Genomic DNA, 13,445 nt, shown 5'->3' with positions numbered 1-13,445 from the left:
GACAAAAGTAAAGTTAGCCCATTTTTTTTTATATTGTGAAAGATATTATGCCGAGTAAATTGATACCCAACATGTCATGCTTTAAAATTGCGCCCGTAGGTTACCAGTTTTGAGTTAGGTTTAGGGCCAAGAGTTGGGTCTAGGGCAAGAATTATTGCTTTCACTCTAACGATCGTGGCGATACCTCACGTGTGGTTTGAACACCGTTTTCATATGCAGGCGCAACTTACGTTGCGCCCGCAACATAAGTTCGCTTCTGTGCGCAAGCTCAGCGGGACAGGGCGCTTTCAATTTTTCTTTTTCTTATTTATTTTACTTTTATTTTTACGCTGTCCTTTTTTTACAAAAAAAATATTTGGGTCACTTTTATTCCTATTACATGTAAACATCCCTTGTTGACAGGACCTCTTAAATGTGAGATCTGGGGTCAAAAGACCTCAGATCTCACATTTACACTTAAATGCAATAAAAAAAAGTCTTCTTTTTTGCAAAAAATAAAAATAAAATTCCCCTTTGACGTCGCTTCTGTCATCCAATGGTATGGAGCCGAGCGGGAGCCATTTTTCTCTCACTCGGCATTGAGCCTCAGGGAGGATGTGAGCGTCTCCACCGCTACCAGAGGCGACCGGAGCGAGGGGGCCCAATAAAAGTGATCTTGTGGCGAATCTGCAGTGGGAATCACCTTTATCTGAAAGAGGAGGTGCACCGTTGAGGATACTGGAGTTATGGCAGCCATCTGCTGCCATATCAACGGTATTCTACTTCAAATAGCTGCAGTATAATGACGATGGGCGTTCTGCAAGTGGTTAAAAAAATGGCATGGGCCCACCCAGAAATCCATACCAGACCCTTATCTGAACATTCAGCATGGCAGGCCAGGAAAAAGGGGGGGAACGCACATGTACTCCCCCCACCCATTATGAACTATACCAGGCTGCATGCCCTCAACATGGGGTGGGGGTATTTTGTTGAGGGACCCCCCTGGTAAAGCATCTCGTTCCCATGTTCATGAGGACAAGGGCCTCTTGCCCACAACCCTGGCCCAGTGGTTGCAGGAGTCTGCAGGCAGGGGGCTTATTGGAATCTGGAAGCCCCCTATAAAAATAGGCGGGGCCCCAAGATTACCAAAGAAAACTATTGCATCCACCTGATCTAAAAATTGATGAGCTGCAATATAATAAATGTTTTCTTTTGGGTTTAATACTGATTTAACCCTTTCACTGCCAGGCCCTGTGCTCTATTTTGTGCACTCAGGTGGCCAGACCATTTTTGCAATTTTTCCTTTGTTTTTTATTTTTCACTTATAGCTTTCAGAATTTGTGAAAGACCCCCCAAACCATCTATTTTCTAAAACCGCATGATAAGTAGAATTAAAAGAAGGTGCTACTGATTTTTTTAGACCCCGCGGTATTTGCACAAATGTTTATCGAACCAATATATTTTCAAAAAATACACTAAAACCATCTTTTTGCAGATAAAAACACAGCAAATTTTACAAAATTCCTATTAAATATAAAAGCTTTACCTGCATTGCGTGAATAAATAACACATATTTGTAACTTTTAAATTGCGCCTTTTTGCGAAATGGTGAAACTCAAATGTAGGCAAAAATGTAAATATCCAAATTTCTCAAAAAATCTGAAGGTTTTAATTTTTCCCTTACAGCTTTCAGAATTTGTGAAATACCCCCAAAACCATATTTTCTGAAAGCATATGACCTCTAGAATAAAAAGAAGGTGCTACTGTTTTAATGCGGTATTTGAGCAAATGTTTATCGAACCAATACATTGGCAAAAAATACACCAAAAGCATTATTAGCAGATAAAAACACAGCTAATTTTACAAAATTCCTGCTAAATCCCTATTAAATATAAAAGCTTAACCTGTATGGAGTTAATAAATAACAAATATTTGTAATTTTTTTTTTTTTATTTTTTTTTTTTTTGCAAAATGGTGAAAATTGAACGTACCCAAATATTTCTCTAACAATCTGGAGGTTTTTATTTTTCACTTACAGCTTTCAGAATTTGAAAAGACTCCTTAACCACTTCAGCCCCGGAAGGATTTACCCCCTTCCTGACCAGAGCACTTTTTACAATTTGGCACTGCGTTGCTTTAACTGCTAATTGCGCAGTTATGCAATGCTGTACCCAAACGAAATTTGTGTCCTTTTCTTCCCACAAATAGAGCTTTCTTTTGATGGTATTTGATCACCTCTGCTGTTTTTATTTTTTGCGCTATACACGGAAAAAGACCGAAAATTTTGAAAAAAAATGATATTTTCTACTTTTTGTTCTAAAAAAAATCCAATAAACTCAATTTTAGTCATACATTTAGGCCAAAATGTATTCGGCCACATGTCTTTGGTAAAAAAAATGTCAATAAGTGTATATTTATTGGTTTGCGCAAAAGTTATAGCGCCTACAAACTAGGGTAAATTTTCTGGAATTTACACAGCCTTTAATTTATGACTGCCTATGTCATTTCTTGAGGTGGCAGGGCAGTACAAAACCCCCACAAATGACCCCATTTTGGAAAGTAGACACCCCAAGGAAATTGCTGAGAGGTATGTTGAGCCCATTGAATATTCATTTTTTTTGTCCCAAGTGATTGAATAATGACAAAAAAAAAAATTACAAAAAGTTGTCACTAAATGATATATTGCTCACACAGGCCATGGGCATATGTGGAATTGCACCCCAAAATACATTTAGCTGCTTCTCCTGAGTATGGGGATACCACATGTGTGGGACTTTTTGGGAGCCTAGCCGCGTACGGGGCCCCGAAAACCAATCACTGCCTTCAGGATTTCTAAGGGCGTAAATTTTTGATTTACTCCTCACTACCTATCACAGTTTTGAAGGCCATAAAATGCCCAGATGGCATAAACCCCCCCAAATGACCCCATTTTGGAAAGTAGACACCCTAAGCTATTTGCTGAGAGGCATGTTGAGTCCATGGAATATTTTATATTTTAACACAAGTTGCGGGAAAGTAACACTTATTTTTTTTTTTTTTTTTTTTGCACAAAGTTGTCACTAAATGATATATTGCTCAAACATGCCATGGGCATATGTGGAATTACACCCCAAAATACATTCTGCTGCTTCTCCTGAGTACGGAGATACCACATGTTTAGGACTTTTTGGGAGCCTAGCCGCGTACGGGGCCCCCGAAAACCAAGCACCGCCTTCAGGATTTCTAAGGGCATAAATTTTTGATTTCACTCCTCACTTCCTATCACAGTTTTGAAGGCCATAAAATGCCAAGATGGCACAACCCCCCCCCAAATGACCCCATTTTGGAAAGTAGACACCCCAAGCTATTTGCTGAGAGGCATGTTGAATCCATGGAATATTTTATATTTTGACACAAGTTGCGGGAAAGTGACAATTTTTTTTTTTTTGCACAAAGTTGTCACTAAATGATATATTGCTCACACAGGCCATGGGCATATGTGGAATTGCACCCCAAAATACATTTAGCTGCTTCTCCTGAGTATGGGGATACCACATGTGTGGGACTTTTTAGGAGCCTAGCCTCGTACGGGGCCCCGGAAACCAATCACCGCCTTCAGGATTTCTAAGGGTGTAAATTTTTGATTTCACTCTTCACTGCCTATCACAGTTTCGGAGGCCATGGAATGCCCAGGTGGCACAACCCCCCCAAATGACCCCATTTTGGAAAGTAGACACCCCAAGCTATTTGCTGAGAGGCATAGTGAGTATTTTGCAGCTCTCATTTGTTTTTGAAAATGAAGAAAGACAAGAAAAACATTTTTTTTTCTTTTTTCAATTTTCAAAACTTTGTGACAAAAAGTGAGGTCTGCAAAATACTCACTATACTGCTCAGCAAATAGCTTGGGGTGTCTACTTTCCAAAATGGGGTCATTTGGGGCGGGTTTTGCCACCTGGGCATTCCATGGCCTCCGAAACTGTGATAGGCAGTGAAGAGTGAAATAAAAAATGTACGCCCTTAGAAAGCCTGAAGGCGGTGCTTGGTTTTCGGGGTCCCGTGCGCGGCTAGGCTCCTAAAAAGTCCCACACATGTGGTATCCCCATACTCAGGAGAAGCAACAGAATGTATTTTGGGGTGTAATTTCACATATTCCCATGGCATGTTTGAGCAATATATCATTTAGTGACAACTTTGTGCAAAAAAAAAAAAAATTGTCTCTTTCCCGCAACTTGTGTCACAATATAAAATATTCCATGGACTCGACATGCCTCTCAGCAAATAGCTTGGGGTGTCTACTTTCCAAAATGGGGTCATTTGGGGGGGGGGGGGGTTTGAACTGTCCTGGCATTTTATGCACAACATTTAGAAGCTTATGTCACACATCACCCACTCTTCTAACCACTTGAAGACCAAGCCCTTTCTGACACTTTTTGATTACATGAAAAAATTATTTTTTTTTGCAAGAAAATTACTTTGAACCCCCACACATTATATATTTTTTTAAAGCAAATGCCCTACAGATTAAAATGGTGGGTGTTTCATTTTTTTTTTTCACACAGTATTTGCGCAGCGATTTTTCAATTTTTGGGGGAAAAAACACACTTTTTTAAATTTTAATGCACTAAAACACACTATATTGCCCAAATGTTTGATGAAATAAAAAAGATGATCTTAGGCCGAGTTCATGGATACCAAACATGACATGCTTTAAAATTGCACTCAAACGTGCAGTGGTGACAAACTAAATACATTTTTAAAAGCCTTTACAGGTTACCACTTTAGATTTACAGAGGAGGTCTACTGCTAAACTTACTGCCCTCGATCTGACCTTCGCGGTGATACCTCACATGCATGGTGCAATTGTTGTTTACATTTGACACCAGACCGACGCTTGTGTTCGCCTTAGCGCGAGAGCAGGGGGGACAGGGGTGCTTTTTTTTTTTTTATTTATTTTTTTTTGCTTTTTTATCTTATTTTTAAACTGTTCCTTTCATTTTTTTTTTTAAATCATTTTTATTGTTATCTCAGGGAATGTAAATATCCCCTATGGTAGCAATAGGTAGTGACAGGTACTCTTTTTTGAAAAAATTGGGGTATTAGACCCTAGATTTCTCCTCTGCCCTCAAAGCATCTGACCACACCAAGATCGGTGTGATAAAATGCTTTCCCAATTTCCCAATGGCGCTGTTTACATCCGGCGAAATCTAAGTCATAAAACGCTTGTAGCTTCCGGTTTCTTAGGCCATAGAGATGTTTGGAGCCACTCTGGTCTCTGATCAGCTCTATGGTCAGCTGGCTGAATCACCGGCTGCATTCTCAGGTTCCCTGTTGAGACAGGAGAGCCAGAGATAAACACGGAAGATGGTGGGGGGGGCATTCCCTCCCACTGCTTGTAAAAGCAGTCTAGAGGCTAATTAGCCGCTAGGATTGCTTTTACATGAAAGCCGACCGCTGGCTGAAAAGAATGATACCAAGATGATACCTAAACCTACAGGCATCATTCTGGTATAACCACTCAAAGTCGTGAATGGCGTACCTGAAGACAAAAAAATGGTTAACAATAAAGCACAGTAAACGGTAAAGTATAAAAAAATTGCATACCTGAAAAGCAAACATGATAAAACATAATAACAATAAAACATTGCAGAATAGAATACAGTAAAAAAGAGCAGAACAATAGAGAGAACAATAAAACGACAACTATTTTTTTTTTTTTATATTTTTGTTTGTGTTTCTTTTTTTTTTTTTTTTTTTTACACTTTTTTTTGTAACTGTAACTTTTATAACTGTAACCGGTTCCAGGTTCGGGTCTCTCAAAATGCGATGGCATCTTGGGAGACCCTGGGAAAGTGTGTCCTAGTCTGTGCAGTGCTGTACCCTACACTAATACTCAACTAGTGAATGGTAGCGTTCAAAACATTCACCAATGCAAAGACCAGGATTGTCAGGACAGGAGGGACAATAATAGCGGGTATCACGCCTATATCCTCGCTTGCTGCAGACATGACATCTTTTTTGAGGGGGTTTGTTGGGTAGGGGTACTCGGGAGGACATAAAGAAAATGCCTCTCATGCAGCCGACTGCATTTGGTTGGGGATGTGAATGGGGGAAGTACGGGCGCTGCAGAAGCGGTGGGTTCCCAATTAGGATTGGCGAATACAGCAGGAAGGGCATTATGGGCACGACGGGCCTGTTTGTCTTCTTGGTGGTAGCGGGACACTACTTGTGCTTGCCACCTCACCAGCTTGAACTGCACTTATGGGACTCGCCACGTCACCAAGCGTTACTGCAGTGCTGGTTTGACTACGACCGGGGTGTACTAGGCCGCTGGTGCTTGCCAGTTCACCAAAACGCTACCAAAAAAACTGTTAGCGATCGCAGGGATCAGGCCTGACTCTGCGAATGCTGCAGTTATGCGTTTAGTGTTTTGTAAGTGACAGTGATCGATCGATACTGCACTTGGGTGGGCTGGGCTGGGCCGGGCGGAGGGGCAAAACGCAGGTGCTAGCAGGTATCTGGGCTGATCCCGCTAACACTGCGTTTTTGGGAACCCTAAACTGCTGGGGACGCCAGTATAGATCTGATCAGATATTGATCCGTTCAGATACTATACCACTAAGGGAGGCGTATGCTGCGTGCGTGGGTGTTAGCGGTACTGGGGCTAATCTGACGCTGCCTGGGGCTGGTGCTTGCCAGTTCACCAAAACGCTACCAAGAAAACTGTTAGCGATCGCAGGGATCAGGCCTGACTCTGCGAACGCTGCAGTTCTGCGTTTAGTGTTTTGTAAGTGACAGTGATCGATCGATACTGCACTTGGGTGGGCTGGGCTGGGCCGGGCGGAGGGGCAAAACGCAGGTGCTAGCAGGTATCTGGGCTGATCCCGCTAACACTGTGTTTTTGGGAACCCTAAACTGCTGGGGACGCTAGTATAGATCTGATCGCATCAGATATTGATGCGTTCAGATACTATACCACTAAGGGAGGCGTATGCTGCGTGCGTGGGTGTTAGCGGTACCGGCGCTAATCTGACGCTGCCGGGGGTGACGCATATCACCGCCGGGCGATCAGGGGGCTAAACCTTTTATTAGGTAATAAACGGCGGGTGCCCTGACACTATAAAAAATAAACGAACTAACCAGCGTCACCCGTAACGGTTATACGGTGATCAGTGGTGAAAGGGTTAACTAGGGGGCAATCAAGGGATTAAAATGTTTATTAGGAAGTATATGGGGGTCCCTGTCGCTATAAGGCGCTGACGGCGAACCTAAATATTTACCTCCCTAACTAGCGTAACCAGTGACACTAATACTGCGATCAGAAAAATGATCGCTTAGTGACACTGGCGACAGGGGGTGATCAAGGGGTTAAAACTTTATTAGGGGGGGTTAGGGGGTTACCCTAGACCTACAGGGGGCTAATACTAACTGCCCTAACACTTCTAACTGTCACAAACTGACACAATGCAGTAATCAGAAAAAAAAACAAAAAAAAAAACAGAAACACTGCTTGGTGTCAGAGTGACGGGGGGGAGGGGTGATCAGGGGGCGAACGGGGGGGATCGGGGGTGTAAAGTGTGCCTGGCATGTTCTACTGTGTGTGTGTGTTGGTGCACTCACATGTCTTCTCTCCTCGGCGCCGGAACAGAAACTGCCGAGCCGAGGAGAGATGACATCACATCCTCTGCCTCTGTGTACTACACAGAGGCAGGGGATGATTGTCATTGGCTGGGAGCGATCGCGGGGGGGGGCCACGATCGGATGGCCTCCCCCTCATCTCTGAATGCTTCCAGTCACAAGCCGACCGCCGCTGGCACCGGGGGGGGAGTCCGATCGAGTCCAGGTACGTGATTTTGCCTGCCCGTGCCATTCTGTTCACGTATATAGGCGTTAGGCGGTCGGCAAGTGGTTAAACTAGACATTTTCTTGGCCAGTAGAAAAAAAAAAAGTGCTACTGATTTTAAAAGGGATTTTAATGTTCTAAAGTTTAAAAGTCAATCCCTACTAAATATAAAAGCTTAACCTGTATGGAGTTAATAAATAACAAGTTTTCATTTTTACATTGCGCCTTTTTGCAAAATGGTGAAAATCATTAATATTGTACACAAACACAACGTAACTTACAAAATTCCTTCTAAATTAGTACTAAAGCCTCGTTCCCATGTGGAATACTAAAGTGTACGCCCATGGGGGGGCCATGTTTACCCACACAGGGATGCGCAGGTGTACCGTGCATCCCTGTACAGGCAGTCCCATTTAAGTCAATTAGGATGCAATGGCTGCACAGGCATAGCTGCTGTTCCCAATTTGACATCCATGTGGGTGTGGGTACATGACCCTGAATGCAGACAGTGTGAGCTCAGGGACATGCATGCGGACCTACATGGATTTAAAATTGGGAGCAATGGCTCTGTTCGTGCAGGTGCTACATCCCAAATGACATCAATGGGACTGTCTGCACAAAGATGCACGGAACACTCGTGCATCCTTGTAAAGGTACTCTGTGTATGCCCTTTGTGAACAAGGCCTTAGGCCCCTTTCATACAAGCACACGAATAGGGTCTGCCTGTTTTTAGGCGGGACCAATCAGACCACCCATTGTTCTCTATGGAGAGACTGATGTAAATGGACATGTGATCCAGTCTGCTAAAAACAGACCGATGGAGATTCCATTCCCCATCCATCTAGCAGATCAGATCGGATGGCATCCGATGGAAATGGACAGGCGGTCCGTTTCCATCTGACCGTCCCATAGAGAATAGCAAGCTATGTCCATGTCCGCTCTGCATCAGCCTAGCTGACACGGACCTGTCATCCACCTGCTCAGCGGGGATCAGCAAACAGATCCCCCGCTGAGCAGGACGATATGCTTTTTCTGAGTCCGCTCCATGTGAAAGGGGTCTTACCAGAAGCGGCTGGTCCATTAGGGGCACTGGGGCACCGCTCCCCTGCAGGGTGCCAGACTCATACGTTTGTATGAGTTTTTTAAAAGCCACATGATTAGAGCCTGAGGCTCTAATTGGATTGAAAAAGATTGGGTTTGGGCACATAGCATTGCATTTTGAACCCACCCACTTGTGAGTTGTGAAAATAGTGAATTAATACTCGCTATCTATCATCTTCCAGCTTCTCCTCCTGGCCGATCAGGACGGATCGGGTTGGCCAGGAGGAGAAGCTAAGGTATCCGTGGGGGGGTGACCATCACTGCGGAGGGGTGAGTGCGGGCGGACCTGGGGCGTCTTACTATGTTTGTGTTTTTTATTTTTTTTTTTCATTTTACTTTTTACAATTTTTTTTTTTTTTTTGGGGGGGTCTTTGGTGAGATATCAGAGGTCTAAACAGACCCCCATATCTCTTTTTTTTGAGACAGAGAAAGGAACTGAAGATAGTCCCTTTACTCTGCTGCACTTTACTTGAATGAGAATCTGTATAGAGATTCCATTCATTCAGAAAATTACAGGCTGATACATTGTAACACGCACGGTTACAATATATCAGCTGTCAGTGGGCACATAGCAGTGATCAGTATTGATCGCTGCATGTGCTCTCTCTTCTACAGGGGGGAGCTTAGTAAACACATGTTTACTAAAGCCCCCCAAGCCCCAACTTCACAGCCACCACCCCCCGCCCCCCTCTCCCCGCGGCTCTCTCCAGCCTGACAGATCACAGAGATCTGTGCAGGGAGAAGCTACAGGCGGAGGGAGGGGAAGGAGAGATGCCGCTCAGAGCGCGGCCATGGATCGGGGGTGTTGGGGCAGTTGGGGGGCGATCTGACTGGCAGGGGGACCCCCCCAAGCCCCAAGCAGCACATGAAGCCAGCGTGAGTGGAAAAGAAGGGATGCCAGCTAATGATGGTGGCTGCAGAGAGCGGGTTTGAAGGGGGGGTCGGATCGGGTGGAGAGGGGGTAATCAATGCTGGGGGTGGATAAGGGAGGTGAAGGGGATAGGAGAGGGGAATGGGGGGTAGTTTTAGATGGAAGGGTGCGGCGGGAGTAGAGAGGCAGGGGACTGGGAGGCGGCGTGGGAAGGGGGGGACAGTCAAATTAGGAGTTAATAACTCTGTTTAGCGGGTTGTAATCCACTGAGTTATAGAATTGTTCAGCAGAGTCTGCTGAACAATTCTGATATAAGCTTATGGTCATTGATGTGACCATAAGCTTGTAGGAGAGGGAGAAATGAGGTCCGTACTCCCTACTGACCTGACCACCTACAGGCACTTCTGTACGTCCGTATGGCGTACGGACCTGGCATTGAAAGGGTTAAACCTTATTCCTCACTGAAAATTGACTTTTAAACACTTAAAATGTTTTTTGTACCATTGATCTATAATCCAACATTAACTTAACCCGTAAAATGCCCTTAAAACTGAATAGTCGTCTTAATGTGCCAAAGTATCCTTTATTAAATCCTTATAGTTCCTGCGTGATGGTCTTTTGGTGTCAGTCTGATCAGTGTCTGATTTAAACAGGAACCTAATTCATAGGAAACTAGAAACATATTTATATTTGGTTACATTTAACAATTCAGTTAGTTCATAACTGTTAAACTTTGCTTTGTAAAACAGATATAGTCTTTATCATTTATGATAAATGTAAAAAATAGATAGGACTACTGACATACTTATGAAAGGAAAAGGAATGTATGTATGTATGTCTATCATAGTTATTTATGTATTGTACCATGTTAGAGCTGGTTTAAGTTTATAGTTAAAACCCAAGATATTCTATTTCTTTAACCTCTGTAAAATCTTATAGCACCTAGAATGTTTATATTCGTTCGACATTCTAAGACCTTTGGGCTTCCAAGCTACAATTAGGGATTCTATAAAATGTACATTAAAAGTTCTTCAATTATTTCAAAAAGACAGATAATTTAAATGAAAACATGAAAAAATGACTCTAGCATTTTGCATTTTGGATGCAGTGGGGAAGAGTTAAAGTTTTTATTTTTTATTTCTGTCACCCCACTGGGGAGGTTTTTCTTCAGTTTATATTCCTGTAACACCCATACAAGTAATGGGGGTGAAAAAACATTTTCAGATGTGTTTACCCTTTCTCACTGAACTGAAAAATTTTGTTTTTTTGACTATGGCCCTATTTGAGAGATTTGCCATCACTTTTTTTCCAAATATAAACTAAGGGAAAATCTCCCACACTCAAAGTCACTTTACTGTGTATAGTTGCTTGTTTTTGTGAATATCCAAAAAGTGAATCTTTTGGCTTCACTCCAATACAATAAAGCTTGTAGGTGTGGCCATAAGGTTATTTGTTTTATGGATACAACAGAATGGGGAAAATGGTCTAAGCTAAGCTACTACTTGAATGATTGTTATTGCTAGATTTAGTGTTTAGTACACGAGTGCTCAACCTGTGGCGCGCTCTGATGTGGCCTGTGACCTCAAACCAGGGAAGAGCACAACCATTTATTGCGATCTGGGCTTGCTGACCCACCATCGCAGAGCATCAGTGCAGTGAGCCAGCACAAGCAGGGAACAGGAGCTGCATAAGCCAATGCTTCCTCTGTAGCGCCTGCTCCTGTCCCAGGCAGAGTGGTACCAAGTGCACTTTGCCTCTAATCCTTTCTAGCAGCCTGGAGAATGATGCCAGCAGCAGCTGCAAGCAGAAAGGCCAGTCAGTGTTAGAAATGGGCGAAGGGTTCGGCCCAAGCATAAGTTTGGTTCAAACATTTGCCTGTTCCAAGCTTTTCCCAATCAGGGAGCAGTGTAAGCTGGTTGTTGAGGAGCATGGTCGGGAAGCCGGCCGCAGCGTCCTCAACAACCGATTAGTCATCAGCTGTCAATGGGTTTCCCCGCTGACAGCTGAACAAAATAAAAAGTGCTGGTAAAAAAATAAAGAAAAAAATGGCGTGGGGTTCCCCCCCAGTCCATACCAGGCCCTTCGGATGTGGTATGGATTTGAAGGGGAACCCCGCTCCAAAAAACAGCGTAGGGTCCCCAAAATCCTTACCAGACCCTTATCCGGGCATGCAGCCTGGCAGGTCAGGAAAGCCCCCCCCCCTCCTGAACCATATCAGGCCACATGCCCTCAACATGGGGGGTGGGTGCTGTGGGCAGGGGGATGTTGATGGGGACAAGGGCCTCATCCCCACAACTGTGGCCAGTGGTTGTGGTGGTCTGCGGGTGGGGGGCTTATCAGAATCCCACCCCCTCCCACTATGTGAATTAGTATCAGGTACATAGTATCCCTTCCCATTCACCAAAAAAGTGTCAAAAAGTAATAAACACAAGAGACAATTTTTGACAATTCCTTTATTAAAAAATGTAAAAATTAAAAAAATAGTGTCCCTCCATGTAAATCCTTTGTTCGTGATGTCAGAAGGGAGCGGTGCCACCAGGTGATGTAGTGAGGTGGCCCCACCCCTTATCTATATATAATTGTCAAAGAGCAGAGCAGGCATTCTGCGGGAGGCCTCCCAGGAGGCGGGAGCAATTTTTTTTTGTTTATTGGGTTGGCGGGCAACGTGATTGACGGTGGATTTACATCGAAGGACACTATTTTTTAATAAAGGAATTGTCAAAAACTTTTTTTTGGTGACTGGGTAGGGGTACTATGTATCCGATTCACATGGGGATGAGGATGAGGCCCTTGTCCCCATCAACATGGGGACAAGGTGCTTTGGGACGGGGGGCAGAGCCCCCCTGACTCAAAGCGCCCACCCCCTCATGTTGGAGGCATGGTATGGTTAGGAGGGGAGCACTCGCTTATCCCTCCCCCTTTCTGACTTGCCAGGCTGCAAGCCCGGATAAGGGTCTGGTATGGATTTTGGGGAGGCCCCATGCCATTTGTTCTTTAAATTTTGATGTGGTATTCCCCTCTGAATCCATACTAGTCCCGAAGGGTCTGGTATGGACTGGGGGGGACCCCACGCCATTTTCTTTCTTTATTTTTTCAATAGCCAGGTGCCGGCAATTGCAACCGTAAGTCAATTTAAATGGGAATTGGTTCGTGTTTTTTTTCTTTAGAAATTTCATTTTTGCTGCATAATGTTCTATATATGCTACAGATGGGCCACTTTACAGGCACATTAAGGGGACCTCCAGGCACTATAGTTAAAGTAATTTTCATTTTTATTGCACTTTAAGAATAATTAGAACCACTGCTCCTGAGGAAAAAATGTTTTATTGATACATATGGGGGTCAGGGCAGTACCCAGACCCCCATATATCCCTTTTATGGCCAATTACTTGCATATAAGCCTTCAAAATGGGCACTTTTAATTTTTCCTGTTCGGCTCCCATAGACTTCAATGGGGTTCATCATTCGGGTTAGAACATTTCCCCTGTTTGGGAGTTCTGCTGCGAACCGAACAGGGGGGTGTTCGGCCCATGTCTAGTCAGTGTATTAAACAACACATACTCTGGGCATAAGAGCTTTTGCAATGGGCATATTAGCACCTATAATAGGGTTAAAGTGTTTGATAACCTAAAAAAAAAGAATATCGGATTCTGTTACTTTAAAGCATGTTATACA

General features: G+C 43.7%; 1 protein-coding gene across 24 annotated transcripts in view; it reads left to right on the top strand.

Annotated features, from left to right (window-relative positions):
• KCNMA1 (potassium calcium-activated channel subfamily M alpha 1) overlaps positions 1-13,445 on the top strand; it is a 1,086,632-nt gene that overhangs the window by 958,993 nt on the left and 114,194 nt on the right. The gene's annotated exons all lie outside the window — the stretch shown is intronic.

This window comes from Aquarana catesbeiana, linkage group LG08, assembly GCF_042186555.1.
Source record: "Aquarana catesbeiana isolate 2022-GZ linkage group LG08, ASM4218655v1, whole genome shotgun sequence".
Lineage (NCBI taxonomy): Eukaryota > Metazoa > Chordata > Amphibia > Anura > Ranidae > Aquarana > Aquarana catesbeiana.
This window is presented reverse-complemented; position numbering and strand designations above follow the sequence as displayed.